This window comes from Mya arenaria, chromosome 2, assembly GCF_026914265.1.
Source record: "Mya arenaria isolate MELC-2E11 chromosome 2, ASM2691426v1".
Lineage (NCBI taxonomy): Eukaryota > Metazoa > Mollusca > Bivalvia > Myida > Myidae > Mya > Mya arenaria.
The window spans coordinates 38,057,994-38,074,674 of record NC_069123.1 but is presented as its reverse complement, the minus strand read 5'-3'; the positions used below and the strand labels follow the sequence as shown (position 1 = coordinate 38,074,674).

General features: G+C 33.8%; 1 long non-coding RNA gene across 1 annotated transcript; it reads left to right on the top strand.

Moving 5' to 3' along the window:
- The first annotated feature begins 3,972 nt into the window (after window positions 1-3,972).
- On the top strand, window positions 3,973-9,489 carry LOC128219174 (uncharacterized). Its single transcript, XR_008258555.1, has 4 exons — window positions 3,973-4,090; window positions 5,978-6,167; window positions 7,618-7,770; window positions 9,120-9,489. It is a non-coding gene; the product is annotated as an uncharacterized LOC128219174 (long non-coding RNA).
- The last annotated feature ends 7,192 nt before the right edge of the window (window positions 9,490-16,681 follow it).

Below are 16,681 nucleotides of genomic sequence, written 5' to 3'. Positions count from 1 at the left end.
CACGTAGTTTTCTATTTTCACTTTGTAAACAAGCAATCATTCAGCTTATACTTTCGATCACTTTTTGTTAAGCCCTCTAGAAACATAGGTTTAAAAAAAGGTCAAAATACCCCCCAAAACACCAAAATACTAGAGTATCTTACATTTCCCACACTTAAATTTCCGCAAAAATGAATTACGTTGGACCTCCTGAATACATTATGTTTGATTTTGAGAAACAGCTTACAATGAGAAGATATTTAAACGCACAGCTTTGATTTTACGAGTAAAACTTATTCGTTCCCACAAAGTTTCGTATCCATTCCCAGGAACAATCTAGTTGCAATACCACTTTGTTGTAGAAAATGTCTTTCATGTAATGTATAAGAAGATTATTTCTCTATGAAACTATTAACAATGATACAATGTAAACTACAGGGACAAGTCCAGTATTTAGAAGTTTAAATGTTAACCCTGTTGAGGCGCGCTAAGCGAGGGCACGAACGACACTGAACGAGGAACACAGACGTACACACAACACAACAGCACTGTGAGGGAGCAAGACTTGTGACGTCATCACAAATGCGTACGACCACGGCGATCTTGACACAACAAAAGGTATGTTTGTGTACATTTTCTTTACTAAATTGAATCAAATTAAAACAATACCTCGCCCATGGTACGCCACATACTTTCCGCTTTCATATGGTAAACTTTCTGTTAATCTTGATGTGTAGTTTTTGAGAACATTCAAAAACAAATTTGGAATCGGCGATGCAGACGACCACACATTTTGTTTATCTTGCAAAAAAACAATGATAAATCGGCTAATTTCAACCGGTTCTTTACAAAAAGATATTTAAACAGTAAATATATACCATTTACAATACATTTTCAAGGCGAAATGATGTTTTTGAAAGAAATCGTACAATATTAAATTATGCGAACGACCACACTCGAGAATTTTAGGCGAACGACCACACTTTTTTATCTTATTTTGATAAGAATGCGAATAAAGCTTCAAATACTTTATTTGTTAATGTGTATGGTATATATTTTAGATGGAGAGTCGACAACTTCAGGTCTGCAGATATTGTGGCAAGGTCCTTTCGAACATTTCAACACTGCGGCAGCACAAAACAACACATCTATTATTAAAAAACTTATTGTATTTTCTAACAATATTTTGTTTTTGAAAAGTAATCGCCGTATGTACATAACCAGGAAGGCATTTTCAGAACTGTTTTAGTAAATCCTTGCTTTTGTTTGAGGCGATGGGTTTTTAGCTCGACTATTCGAAGACTAACGAGAGCTATCCTACTCACCCTAGAGTCAAACTTTGGTTAAGGTTTTGCATGTTAGCACCTTTAAGACATTATCTCAGCAAATGCATGTATTGCATTGAAACTTCAGACAGGCGTTTCCAACTATCCAAACAGACTAAATTAATCAAGTAAGAAAGCTCTATTTTGCATAAAATGTAAATTTTGGCCCTTTATTATTCGACTAAAAGATTCTGGTTAAGGTTTTGCATATATACCAAAACTTTGCAATCTAAACTTAAAAGTGACAGCTCTTATTATAAAAGATGATTGCACTGTGACTAATTTCATTTTTGTGATTTTTTTCAGAACTTAATTAGTAAATTCTTGTATTATTTTGAGTCGATAGGTTAGCATAAAAGATTATTGTAGGTGATTCATTTCACTTTTTGTGATTTGCTCTGTGATTACATTTGTATGTTTAAGTTTTACATGTAAACAGCCTGATCAGTATGACATGCTATATCAATCTTATAAATGCGATTGTTTCATAAACAAATGCGGACATTTTTTGTTTCATATTGATGTGATTTATACTCTGCGTTTACTGTGATCCGTTTGTATTTTTAAAATAAAGACAATAAACGTTATCAAATATCAGTTTTATTTGATTAATCTTCACTATTATTGCCATATACTAACACTGAATATTGCCATATAAGTCACGTGTCAATAAAGAATAAAGGCACAACACATATTTAATCAGAAACAACTTGTAATTGAGTAATGACTACACATGTCATTCGCCGGCTATAAATGAACTATCCAGTAGCATTAGAAGTTCCATATGATCATATCGATAGTCAACATTGAATGTTTAGGAATCCCATTTAGGATGTAACTAACATTTTCAATCATTTCTCCTCGCATTTTCCCTTCTGACACACTGTGCCCCTGTTTGTAATGAATTTCGATCCAAACATACTGTACCACTCTTCTTCCTTTTTGTCGAACGTATATCGAACATACGGTCCCTGAAATTGTGTGGATGAGATAAATTAAATGTATGTTTTCTTCATCTTACAATACAAAAATTGGTGTATTAACAAGTTTAACGATTGACATACTTAGATGTAGGTAACATGGGATTCGGGTGGGTTTTAGCCCTATCAAATGTACGTTAGATCTTGGCATCCGAAAATTGCCCTAGTACTTCTTTTCATTTTAGACACACATCCTAAAGTTACTTCTATCAGCATCCTACTTGACAATAATCTCCTTTACAATGGTTGAATGCCTCGAAACGCATACCGCACAATCTCGGTCACATTCTGGTGTTGACATGTCGGATTTGTACTGCGAATAGAAAAAAAAAACACATTGAGATCACGAAGGCTTTATTCACACCCCCTTCAAATTTAATTTAAAAAGTGTGGTCGTTCGCCTAAAATTCTCGAGTGTGGTCGTTCGCATAATTTGATATTTTAATATTGCCTTCAAAAACATCATTTCCCCTTGCAAAGGTACTCTAAATGATAAATATTTGCTTGAATAAGTGTTTTTCGTAAAGAACCAGGTGAAACTAGCCGTTTTATCATTGCTTTTGCAAGATAAACAAAATGTGTGGTCGTCTGCATCCTCGATTCCAAATTTGTTATTGAATGTTCTCAAAAACTACGACACCAAGAATATCAGACAGTATACCACATGAAATCGGAAATTATGTGCCGTACCATGGGCTAGGTCTTGTTTTAATTCGATTCAAGATAATAAAGAAAACGTCAAAAACATACGTTTTGTTGTCTCAATTTCACCGTGGTCGTTCGCATTTGTGGTCACGTGATTGTTTTTGCTCCCTCACAGTGAACAGGCCAATAGCCAAATTAGCCTTACCAATAAATAAGGGCTTACCGCTTTGGAACTGTAAGTGAAACATGAGTTGACTGGAACACGAGTCTACAAGTTTACGTGCGCATAACCTCACACTTTTTCCAATGAATATCAATTAATACAAATTAAAAATATAAGCATCATCAGACACGTAAGACTCATACTGATTGCTAATGGTGAACTCTTGTAATTGTCATTTTAATACTATTTCTATAATCAACCGTTGCAATATTAGTTTTGAAACAGCACTTTGATAATATTTCGATTTAAGGTTCATTCAAGAACCAATAATATTTTTCAAACAATTGACAATTCAAAACGATATCCAGGTCATTATTTAAAAAAAATGTTAGAAGATTGGTGCATTCTGGCTTTTTAAAAAAGGACCTTCCACATCGCAACAATTGGTTTGAATGTTTAACCAAAACATAAAACATGTGACATTTTGACACAAATACATGTCTTTACAATATTGTCGATAGTCCATTCCTTACCACATTTAACATGTTGCAAAGGGCGTTCGTTTCACATAATGTTCCTCAAAGCTAAATAAAACATGTACATTTCAAACATTTTAATATTTGGCCCTTCTTACCCACTTTTTTCATTGTGGAAGGCCCTTCAGAGATACTCTGGAATGTGTTTATTTTATCAACACTAGAGTGCCTACATTCAAAATACAGGGACATTCATCATCTTAGGAATGTTTAAAACACATATGGCGTTCATTCTAAATTATATTTGAAAAATAGTAAACCTTTATACGTGTAAGGGGAAATTACTGCAATTATTGAATAAAATCTAATCTGTTGACTGTCAGCCATTGACGCTATTGTTGTCTGCTGCTTTCAAAATCTTGATTGTTTTCTGGGTTTTTTTTGTTTTCTATACTTTCTACTTTTAATAACTTGCTAATGACATAATAACTGACATTTAAACAGTTGGAAAGGGAAATAGAGGTTTGAAAATTGTAACGATAATGATGATTTCTTTACATTTGCATGTATCATCGGGAAGTTAAATTAGATGTATTTTCCGGATTATGATTTCGGATAAAAATGTACAAGTAGGTTTAAAAAACACAGGGGTAGGGCGAGAAGTTAAGCTACAGCTCCCCCCCCCTCACTCCCATATCAGTTACATCCACACACCCTGCCTTGTTGTTACAGACCACTCATTAATTTAAAATACTTGATAGTAAAAAACCAAATAACACTGCTTTTATTTTTTACGATGCCTACAACCACAGACATCAGATTGTATCATTCAAAGCCACATTTATTCACCTTTTCACTCGGCACATAAGTATTTTGTGAAAGTAAAAAGTTCAATCATGTGGTTTGTGATGTTTAGCTTGCAAGTATGTTGTAATTGTGGAATTATGATAAATTGTTGTAATGGTACCAGCAAGATGTGATAAGCAGCCCAAAAATTTGGCTTTTAATTAAAAAATCTAGTGTCTGTGCCGTAAACCACAGTTGCTAAGAAATACCCCCATTATAGCTTAGTGGTAAGCTTAATAGCCTAGTGGTAAGGTGTCCCCTTTAGTAGCAGTAATGGGCATTTGAACATGTTTTTATCCTTTAAACATGTTTCCCTGTAATGTGGTGTTGCCATAATTGTCAATTCTCATATGAAAATCTCATGCCAAAAGATCTTTTCTATTATTTAAGCTTAAATTATTCTATTTCACAAGCAGTAATATCTTATTTTCAAATACACATCAACCTAAACTATATAAACACAGACAATAATACAGTTTGTAACATAAGATAAGACATTTTTTACACATGACTTTTACACCATGTCGCAGGAAGGCACTGACTACCACCTGCCCATCTGTTGTTTTCTAGTTAGATTTTGATTTTATTTTTAATTATATTTCCTGAAGAAAGACTAAGCCACTGGTTAAATGAAGTGTCTGATATTAATTTAAACTCTCACAACAATGTATCTTAAATGATCGTCAAAGTCAGGACCAATGCAGTCGCATAACATTTCTGAGCTTTAATTACCATTGATGAAATTGCAAGCAGAATGGATGCCACACGTCTGCCAAAACCAATAAATGTAGGCGTCTATATATATCAAGTTGGGGTTGCTGGTTCTATCATCTGTCATACTGAAGACATAATGAATGGGTAATAGTACCTGCGTTTCTTTGCACATATGAAAGTGTTATTTTAAGTCACAACTAAGGAAAGAGATATTTCAACTTCTTATGAACTGAACTTGTGGGAAGGTTAACAACATTATTTTCATTTCTATTATAGCTTTTTATATGCTGACTGTTTACCATTAAAAGTTATGACGCCATCACTCATTAAAATGTACACATTATCATGCAATCTGGAATAAAAGGCCCCAATATCACACACAAATGAATATTATTACACTTTTTAAAAGCATATTCTGGTAAAGAATATGAGGATTTAAAACTTTGGTCAAGATTCCAAAGAAAAAGTATACAACAGCAAAACATAAAATGTAGTACATAACTTCTATAAAGGAACCCAAACCACTGTGGTTAAAATGTAATTTTCAGAACACAAATCAATAAGATGTGATTCCCATAAAGAATAAAAAACAGTTATTTAACTGCATTTCACAATTAAGTTTTATTGAGTAGGGATTGTGTAGAAACATTACAATCATCGTGTTTAAGATTGTAGAATTGTTTCAAGTTCCCAAAAGTAGAGTAATAGCCATGTATACATGTACACGCAGGTACACTGTTTGCTAAACATTGATCGCCATAAAAACATGTTTCATGTAAACAGTTGAGAGGTACCAAAAAGCTCTTAGAAACTTAACTTCTCCTAAAGTAATCCATTTAAATGTTACAGAGTACCTTAACCAAGAGAGAATCATAGCCAAGGATGGAACTTCCCGGGAGTAATTCTGATTACCGCGAGAAGAGTTACTGGGACGAACGTTACACAACAGAAGAGACTTATGATTGTTTCACAGGATACTTGTCATTCCAATAACTCCTGAGGAGAGACATTCTGCCATAGCAACAAATACTTACTATTGGTATGCTTACTATGATATCAATGTAATCCATTATACTATATGGTTGTTAGGTTTTGTGCAATTTGCAATCTGCAATCAAACAAATCACATTGAAACTCTATTCTTCTATACTGCATGGTAATTTTCATGACATTATTTTGGACATGTTTCTTCAAATATTTACGTCTAGTTAAAGTATTTTGCATGTTTTTGTATCACCCAAATTGAACAACAATCAGATATTTGCATTAATAAGAAATAGTTATTTTAATCAACCTTGAATGGTGCTGTAATAGTTCATTTATATTATACGGGTTGTGGAAACAGCTTCATGAGCACAATCATGTATGAGGACGGATTTAAACTCATCACAAACACAGATTTTTTACCTGTTGTAATAGAGAAAATGGCAGAAAAGCACAAATATCTGACAGAAATTAACTGCCAGGTAATATAGTTATCATTTATGATTATTCCAAATAGATATGTTCAAATAAATCAGTCACATCTTCATCACTATTAAAAAAATAAATATTTTTCATAGTACATACATATCTAAATAACAGATTTTAAGTTTTGGTATACATGTATTATATCAAACCTTAAATTCTGCTTTTGAGATATTAAAGTATTATACTAAATAACATCAACAATTTATTAACATGCCTGCGGTTTGGTGTCTTAAAACATGTACATGTCCAAATACTGTACATATATGTTATATATACTGTTAATAGACATGCGTGTCATCAAAATTCCTAAAGAGAGTTTAGAAACTGTGCTTAAGAAGGTGACGCTAGATGCTGTGATGGTCCATGAGAGAGACCCATGGAGCACTTCACAGGAAACCCTGGGCCTAATTAATACAGTGTTACAACGAGTAAAGTCATATCTACTAGGGGTTCTGCATTGAGAAGGGAACGCTAGGTGTTGCCATGGTCCATGAGAGAGATTGCTTAAATTAAAAATTAAAAAAACAACAACATTCACTTGATTGATTGATTGATTCAGTTCAAAGGGGCTGTCTCACGAATGATACAATAGCGGGAAAAAAAGAAAATTGTCGAAAACTGACATAAACTTGGCATCGATGTGTACAATGCATTGAAATTTACTAACTTAAGTACCACATAGTTTACAATTGATTTAAGTTTAGCAGTTATTTCGTTTTTTACCATTAAAAGAGATTACTGGGTATGTCTACCAAGTAGAATTAATTCCTTATGCGGGATTGGCTAGTCGGTGTTATCACGTGATATTACCGAGGTAGGTGTATATCTTAATTATGTCGCCCGATTAGAGTAAGCCTTTGTAGCTCAGTCAGTATGACGCTGAACTGCAATTTTGGCGACACGGGTTCGAACCCGGTTCTCCGACACAATTTTATCTTTACATTTTGGTACTTTTGTAACAATTATGATATCAAAGCGTTACACATTCTATTAGATAAATGTCCTGAGATTCGTTACAGAAAAACACTTTTTTTGGTGCCAATACGTGAGACAGGCCCTTTAACTCCAGACCTGATTGATACAGTCATACTACAGGTGAACGAAAAATGTGTGATTTCCATTCTTCCCATGGGTTCGAGATGTCCTGCTACCATTGAGTATGTCCAAAACAGGTAAATGTACAGGAAATTGCCAAAATACACCTTGGACAGATTTAATACCATCATTGGTTATAATTCTTTAAGATTAATTAGCGTAAGAATAAACATAAACAGTAACATTATGATAGAATAATTGCCCATCATTTTCAAATAAATGTTTAAAATTATGACAGACTACGTATGTTCCTTATTAAACTTGGCTCCCTGAAACAAAAGTACAATCAACGACCCATGTTTTGTTCAATTTTAATTGATGTTATTAAAGTCCTGCAAGCAGTTTGAAGTTCAAAGGGGGTATATTTGAGTCACCATACGGGCGAGCGGTCGGGAAGACAAATAACAAAGTCACCAACAGTCTACTTGTCTTATAGTAACGTGTTCTTGAACATGAATTTTACAGTTTGGTCAGAAGTTTAGATTTTGAAGTGAACTACTCCCACATTTTTAACTTGTATCTTGATACATTACTACCATAACATATAGTGGTGTCCAGTATTTTATGGAGACATAAGGCCTACTTATCTAGGAGTTATGAGCCCCCTTCTCATATTTGTTTGTCAATTGAGGCCAAGTCGTAAGAGAGTTATGTGTTTGTTTATTCATTTACTACTTTTCTCGCGTGTATATTTGTTTTTGGGTTGTTCTGTCTGATACGTGGTACAGTCAATGAGCAAGATGAAGTGTACTCATGCCAGTCGTATATCTTGTTTAAGCCAAGAGTTATTTCCTTATAGTTTTGAGCCCGTGAACTTGAATTTATATTAATTGTTAGATAGGTTCCACACTTCAACCATTGTTTTCGTGTTTTTTTGCACTACCCTTAGCAAGGTATAATTTCTTCTTTGAAATTATCATAAATCCTATAGTTTGATTTTAATACCTTCCTAAATCAATATTATATTTAAAATATTGTGTAAAGATGGCGAGCGACGGCGGGAGTAAGTATTCCTCCTGTGATAGCCTAAGTCTTTGGTTATTAAGTTATTTCATCTTCAATGATGTTTTTATGAACATCGATTTATTCAAAGGTGATACAGTATCGAAGCAAATGTTGTTAAGGGGAGGCAATGAAGCCTTATTGAATGAGTTTTGTAAATAGAAGTTGTCCCCATTTCAAAGAATGTCCCATGTTTATAGTGGACGCTAGAACACTGTTCGTATTGTACATTACATTTTGAGATGGACTTAAATATTATATTACAAAACACTTACTGCACAAGGCGTCCATGCAACCATAATTATGCCAGTGTTGAATCTAATATGTGGCGAAAGATCCAATCCGATTGAATATGCGGCATATGTATGATGTTATATCCTATGCCAAGTCCTATAACATAACACTATGAGTTTGTTGTTTTCAGGTGGAACACGTTTTGAAACCAGGTGCCGAGTTCATATCAATAGCGTTTGCCCTGTCCCATTTCCGGAGACCCCTATACGCACGAAAACATATGGCTTTTGATGTTAACATGTCTACTATCGGGGAGGCGTTCCACTTTTTATATGGGGTTGAAAAAAAGGAAACAACTCAGTGAGAAAGACATATTAGCGGAGGCGGAGAGGGATAAGAAAAGATTACTCAGGGAAATAACTCTGAAAACCCGGTGACATTTATGGAAAATGATACCGATGATAATGTTATGTCAATATAATTGTGATATTGCTTTGGTTTTATTTTAACATAACGGATATTGTTTTAAAAAAGCAATAAAAATAAAATATTTAACTTCACATTCATCATCTCATTGGCGTTTATCAGTGACTGTAGCAGAAAATGTGGCACTTGGTTCTGTATTTGGGCATTCAGGTAAAATGGATACTCTTGTCACTCAAAACTCCAAATCTATTTTACCTAGAGTCAAGAAGTATTTGCTAAATGTTATAATGGTGCTGAAGTTATGGGGTTCGTTTCCCTCTGCACTTAGTTCAACCTTCAACTCTTAACAACTTTATTATCTAGAGTCATGAAACCTTAGGGAAATGTCAATGGGTGATGAAGTTGTGCACTTGTTGTTTCGTTTTCCACTGCACTTTGTAAAACCAGGGTAATGGCCCTTTAATTAGCAAAAAAAAATGGTATTTCTGGACTTGTAACACTCAAAGCTCAGAAGCAATATAACCTAGAGTCATGAAACCTTGGCAGAATGTTATCAGGCAATGTGGTTATTTACATGAGGTTTCGTTTCCCGCTGCTCTTAAGTAGAACAAGAGTTATGGCCATTGAATTAGAAAAAATGGCATTTCTGGACTTGTGTCACACAAAACTCTAAAAAGTTTTCATCAAGGGTCAAGAAATCGCAGCAGATTTAATTTAGGTGATGATGTTGTGCACCTGGATTTGTTTTCCGTTGCGGTGAGTAAAAAAGGGTTCTGGCCCGTTAATAACCAAAAATTGGCATTTCTGTAGTTGTGTCGTCTAAAACACCAAAACTATATGGCCGTGAGTAATGAAAGCTTACGGGAAGGTTGTGTGTGCGATGAAGTTGTGCACTTCCAGTTTCGATCCCCGCTGCGTTTAGTAAAACCCGACTTATGGCCATTGAATTAACGAAAAAAAATGGCTTTTTTGTACTTGTGTCGATCGATAGAATTCCAGAACGTTTACACATAGAGTCATATGATAGTTGTTCAGACAATGAAGTTGTTCATCTGGGGGTTTGTTTGCCGTTGCAAATAGTTTATCCAGAGGTGGCCTTTGAATAAGCATCATTTGCTATTTTTTGAATTGTGTATCTCAAAACTACAAATAATGTTACATAGAGTCTTATGACCCTGGGTGAAGGTTGTTCTGGCGATAAAGTTGTGCACTTTGGGTTGTGTTTCCGCGGCACATAGTACAACCACAAGTTGGCCCATGAATTAGCAAAAATTGGCATTATTTGACTATTTTTAACTTGTGTTGCTTATACCTTCAAAATTATTAGACATGTACTCGAAAGATCTTTTAGGAAGATATTTGATGATATTAAGTTGCGACGCAAATTACGGAGAATTGACAAAGTAATGGCCCTTGCTTTTATGCAAAGCGGGGCATATGTGGGCATCCGTGTGAGACATTTCCCGTTTTGTTAATGTCGTTTGAGTCTCATGAAAATGTTCTTGCCTCCTTTAAAATATAAGAAATTATGGTATAATGCTATTGTGTCTTAAAGTGTGATGTCATGGCAATAGCTATGCTCAAAGTAAACCTGTCTGACAAAATCATTTTATGTTTAATAAATAATATTCATTTAATAGATATACCAGTATACTTGCAGGAAAAATGGTATGATGTTTTAATTAATCATACGAAACATATGTTAAAACAATATTTAGACTTATTGTCATCGAAACTTGCTACGGAAATATTTTCAAATTGAGTAAAGTCAGCTCTACTGACGTCATCGTTATCTGAGACGTTCCTAACGTCAGGTATAAAGCAACACGTAAGTCCTGACCTCATATGATCAAATATTAGGTAAGTATGCTGATTTCTGTCTAAAATGTCGACGATCTTAAAGAAACACAAAGACATGTTTCATACCATGCATTTTCTTTTATTTGTAAGTAATGACCATTTAATCACATTTATCCAAATAGTGACTCAATTATAAGTCTGAAAATTACAATAATCTATAAATATAAAGATAAAATGCCCAATCATTTCAGGACAGTTAATAAACTAAACACTTACTCCTGGATGCACATTTGTATAATTTTACATATGTGCTGAATATCATGCCTATAAAGTCTAAGGATGGTTAATACATGCACTTAACACATTCTCCTAGATGGACAATTATGTACATGTGTGCTGAACAGCATACCTATAAAATCTCAGGATAGTCAATGCACTAAATAGATACTCCTGAATGCACAATTGTATATATGAGTGCTGAACAACATGCCTATAAAGTTTCAAGATAATAAATGCACTTAACACATAATCCTAGGTGCACACTTATATACATGTGTGCTGATAAACATGCCTATAAAGTTTCAAGATAGTCAATAAATACAACGAGGCATATACCAAATTTAAGTACTTTAAACAAGTACTTAATAAAGTGTGCGCATTTGTTAACATACAACAGGTGTCTGTACTCCAGCGCTACAACATGTCAATTTGAACCCTAATATACTTCAAAAAAGTGTAAGATGCATGCATTCTAGATTATTCTTTGGATTCGGTATGTCAATGTTTATTATAATCGTGTTGACCTCTTTTCATGAAAACGATTGCTTAAGGTGTGTCCGTGTTAACTTGAATTTCATAAAGTTCCAGGGAGTTAGGAGTTCCAGCAAAGAGCGCGTATAGAAGTAACCTTTTAGGGATGTCAATGAGTTTGAGGCATAGTAAGAGCCCGAATATATTTGTGAATCCTCTACAAATAGAGAATAAAAATACTCGTAAATATCACTTCTCTTTCATCTCCAAAATTCTGAAAATCACCACAATGTCGAATTTGACGTCTCACTAACATAAACAATTAGTTGGTGATACCCAATGCTTTACCAGTGATTCCTAGCATCTATACTACAGGACGTGTATATTGAAAAAGTCAACGACTGTCTTCATATCGATGAAAGCACAGTTTTTTTTCTGTTTTGCAAATAATAGCATCAACGGTTGTTAGGTTTTTCAGGCAGACGAATTGAGTGTCAGAGATGACATTATCAGCATTTTTAACCTACAGTGCACTCTTGTTTTGCGTACCGTTTCAAGGCTGTAACCCCATATTTTATTGGGTTACAGTCTGATACAACTGTGGTCTGTTTGGGTTGTGTGTACTTTGTGTTGTTCATTTCAATATATGTTGCCCCTTAAACAGTTTCCTTGTAAAATGTTTCGATACTCTTTGTTTTCAATGTAGTTTGCATTACAGTTCTCAAATATAAATCAATATAAATTCGAGCTAAGAAAAAACAATAACGTAACTTTGTATTTTAAACGAATAAATTGTATTCAAAAATGAAATGAATTAAGACTTAAACGTTAAATTGAAATCGAGTAGATGAAAAATTTGGCCGTTCAGAACCATGGATTTTCAAATACAGCTCAATATATTTCTAAACAAGAAGTCTCACTTTCCCAGGCAAATATTAAATGTTCATAAGCGATAGTGTTAATGTCATCAAATGTAAAACACTTTTTACATGTCAAATACAGTTTAACATTTAAATATAAGAAACAAGACTAAGTATGTATGTTTAAAATTGAGATATAATAAAATAGAATAAAAATAATGACGCTTGAAATAATCCTGTCGGCTCCAGGGTTCGAATTCGGGACCACAATATTGCTCAATAGAACTGCTACTGCCAAGACCACAGTAGAAGCTAGGTGTGTAACTAAAATTATAATTCATACAACTCATGACACATCGGAACTACACTGCAGCAATAGTTATCTACATTTAAATGTCTATACTTTGAATCTTCAGAATGAAGCTTCTATCGGTTTTTGCGACACTTTTCACGGTCAGATACTATGGTAATAAGAAACGTTTAAGAAGTAACAAATGTTTTCAATCTTAATTCTTAGATATACACACGTATAACTGATCAATTCCGAGAATGTGACATTTAAATAAAAATTGACGAGACGGGAAATAGTAACAAAAAGGGCTCCTATTTGATACCTCTTTTCATGTTAATAAAAAAAAACATTTTATCGACGTTGAATAGTTAAATTTAGACCATTTTATCGCGATATTTGTAGTAAACAACAGAAAAACACTGACGGTTTAAAGCAAATCGATTCCGGGGTCTTCGCTAATCCTTCAGAAGACAAAAATGGTTAATCCTCCAGCCGAAAATTCCCGGAAGCCCGGGTTTGAGTACCATTTATTTTTCAATAACAACAAGTAGTGTAATAAGATCTGTGGCAAATCAAGTCAATTCAAGTCAACAATTTATTGAGTAATTAAAGGCCACTGGCCCAAAATACATAACATACAAGAAAGACATCAGTTGTGTTAGGGTAATTAATCGATACAAGCAAAGTGTAAATAAAAATCATGATTACTTCCCCTTAACCATAAATGTTTAGAAGGAGATGGTATAAATAATAAGCTAGTTTTTTCGTAAATCTTCAGATTGATTTGTGTTTAATAACCTATAAAAATCTTCTAATTCAGTACCATAAGAATACCAAATAAATAAATATTGCGTTCGTATATCATTGTATTTACAACCTATAAAGAATGCATATTATTCACAGTCTAAAACAAAAATGTTAATATTATCTAGACAAAACCGACAAACGCGTTCTTCTCTTGGGATATTATTATGCCTACCAGTTTCAATTAACAATTTATGATTTGAACATCTTAATTTGCTAAAAGCTTATTTGTGTTTGTAAGGTATGTCTAAAGATAAATAACGTTGACAAAAGAAAGTATATTCGTTAAAACGCAACAAGGTATTTCAAATAAAACATCAGTATATTGTTATCAATTGCCTTGGTATGATTTAAAGCGTACAATAATTAAAGCGTACAATAATTATCTTTTAAAATTGTACTGTATTTACATTAGAATACATTCAAACCCAAGTCCATATCACCCACATTGATAACGCATGAGTGTGTTTCAATTAATATTTGATAGCGTTAAGTAAACATCTGAACATACATTTAACTATCATAACAGTGAATCATGCGCTATTTGTTTAAAATACTCCTTGAAAACATTCGTTCAGATCATATTTCGATTAAACACTTATCACAGCTTATAAGGAAACCTTTAAGTGCCATTTTCAGTCATATATAACGCTTATTACTTCGTTATTATATAAAAACAAATATTAGTATTTATAACAAACTTTGACAGGGGCACAAACCCAGCGTGGAGGAGGATGGGGGGGGAGACGGAAGTACGAATTCCTAATGTTGATTATATTAAATATCTAACATTTAACCAAAAATAAAACAACCAAAAATATTTTAAGAAGCAAATTCCCTGTGTCATATCTCCTTAAAAAGGGCACTTCTATAACACTGTTTTGCTTAGGGACATTTGATTTCTAAATACCTAAACGGCTGATTTTTTTCAGGTTCAGGGTTTCATAAATTTTTAGATTCACGACATAATTAGTTTTGTTAATGGTCTGTTTTTAGTTGGTTAATTGGAGAGGATTGTTGTAGGAACATTTTCGTTAAACTCCATGACGAATTGCAAGTTATGTAATTCCATAATATGGTAAAATGTAAAGACAGGATATCCGAGCGTGTTTCGATAATTTAGACGTGTTATCTAGTCTGATTTAAAACATGTCAAACGACATGCAATTAAGACATGATAACCGCGGACAAAAACGCGTGCACTTGAATTCAAAAAGGTCTTAGTGCGACGTCAGCTTAAAATCAATATTTGAAGCCAGTTCGCATCAGTTTTCAGTCACGAATAAAGGTGGATAGAAAAAGGTTTCTTTATTACCTTTATATGTACCATTTTGCCTTTGTTTTGTTAATATTTTGTGACTCTTTTTGCAATCCCCTCGAATATTTTTTGACAATTTATTGTTATCGAAATCCGAAATAATATAACCGTAAGACTAGACAAATTTAGGGCCATCCCTTTCGATGTGCTTGTGTAACATTTTTGAATTTAAATCGATGTTAAAGAAAAAAAATCAGCTTCTATAATACACATTGTGTTCCACATATACTTGGGCGTAAAAACCGATTGCATCCGGAATCCCGATAAAACCGCCAGACCATATTTTTAATAACATTGGAAAATATTTCTCTAACGGAAATGTATTCTCCTTTGGAGTACATGTTGTTGGTAGTTTCTTGCTGGTAGATGTCAATAGCTTAATCTTTAATTTGTTTTAATGGAACTTATTTCATTTCTTTTTATCAAAGGGAGCTGTTCATCTTTTGGTACCCTGATTACAACTGCATTTTTCAAAGTACTTGGGACGGAAGAGGATGGAAATAAAGTTTGGTTCGCATACTATAAACATAAAGGTTGGCTCGTATAATAAACTGAACATTCAACTACAGGAGGAGCCTGAGTGTTTGCCACAAGTACTGCTTACGTATCAATAGGACGGGTTATTTAGTCCTTGTGGAGACATTGCCGTTTTTCCATCGAGTTTTACACATCGTACGGGACTTGTGAGAGATACGAACGGACATAGTTTGATATCCAAACGATGATCTTGAAATCGTACTGCTGCCAAACCGTCCGCAGGATAGCCACCGTACCCTTGCGGCTGCTGTGGAGTTTTGGCCCGTACAGGCGCCTTATCCGGAATCGGTGGATATGTGACCAGGGTTGTATAATGATAACGCTTTACCGGTCTTAGTTTAATAATGCATATAAACGTGTAGTCTCGTTTCTATCGTTTATACTGCAGACCGAAACGAAAACATGTCATGGGCAATTGACAGTTTTCTGAACCCGAGAAAAAATATCAAAAAATAAAGAAACGCATGAAACAAAAAACGCGATGAATTAGACATGAGTTTGACAACAACTCAGTTAAGTTATGCATTTTTATTGGTTCTAGTATGAATTTAACACTAGATCACCAAAACGTATAAGAATGCCAAATAATTCTTAGATTTGTGAGGACATCCGGTTTTTCAAGTACAACATTTACTACAAACAATGAAGATAATACTTAGCATAAAAATATCCATATAAAATCAGATTTAAGAAGTCGTACCTGATTTCAGTCGTAAGGACTTAGACTAGAGTGAACAATTCGTAGGCAAAATACTTCAGAACTAAATTGAACGCGAGATATATATACGCCATAAATCGAGGATACTGTGCTTATTTTACTTTTTTAACTAATTTAAAAAATATAATATAAAAAAAATCTAGATTTCCCCCAATAATAGTACGTATTATATCATTTTATTTTCACCATCCATGTCCAATATTGACACCATACTTCAGACGTTGTAATTGTTACTTCAATTTTATTA